We start from the raw sequence: 556 nt of genomic DNA, 5'->3' as shown, positions 1-556 counted from the left end.
TGCGGAAACGGGGGGGGGGGGCCCAGAAGTCGGGGAGCAAACCCAGCATGAAACAGCCCTCCCCTCTCACCCTCCCCCAAAACCTGGATCACGAAAGAAGGTGTCACAAAGACAGAGGAAAGGGAGAATTCTAGAAGGATCTAGGCGGCTGTGGAAAGAGCAGCAGCTGCTGAGAAAGAAAGGAGGGACCGTTGTGGACCAGCCGTGGGGTGGGGGGGGTCAGTGCAGGTGGGACGGGTCAGCGGGCAGAGGGGGCATGCTGATGCCTCCCAGAGGGGGCAGGAGGGGGAAAGTGGTGATGAGAGGGGTGGACTGGGCCGCTCTAAGGTGGACGGGAAGCCAGCCGTGCCCCCACCTGGCCCAAGGACCCCTCCCTACTCTCCAGGCGTTTAACCGAGAAGAGGTGGGGTTTGGGGATGGAGATTTGAAATGACGGGAAGAGAATTGCATCCGTCCGCCTTGCACACCTCCAGGGACCTGGAGCTCATGCCCTCCTCACACTGGCAGACCCCCGCCCCCACTATTTGGCTAAGATGGGGGGAGCAGGCCTGCTCCC

The sequence above is a fragment of the Bison bison genome, unplaced genomic scaffold (genome assembly GCF_000754665.1).
Source record: "Bison bison bison isolate TAMUID 2011002044 unplaced genomic scaffold, Bison_UMD1.0 scf7180017846102, whole genome shotgun sequence".
Classification (NCBI taxonomy): Eukaryota; Metazoa; Chordata; class Mammalia; order Artiodactyla; family Bovidae; genus Bison; species Bison bison.
The sequence above is the reverse complement of the archived record's forward strand: the minus strand, read 5'-3'. Positions refer to the sequence as shown.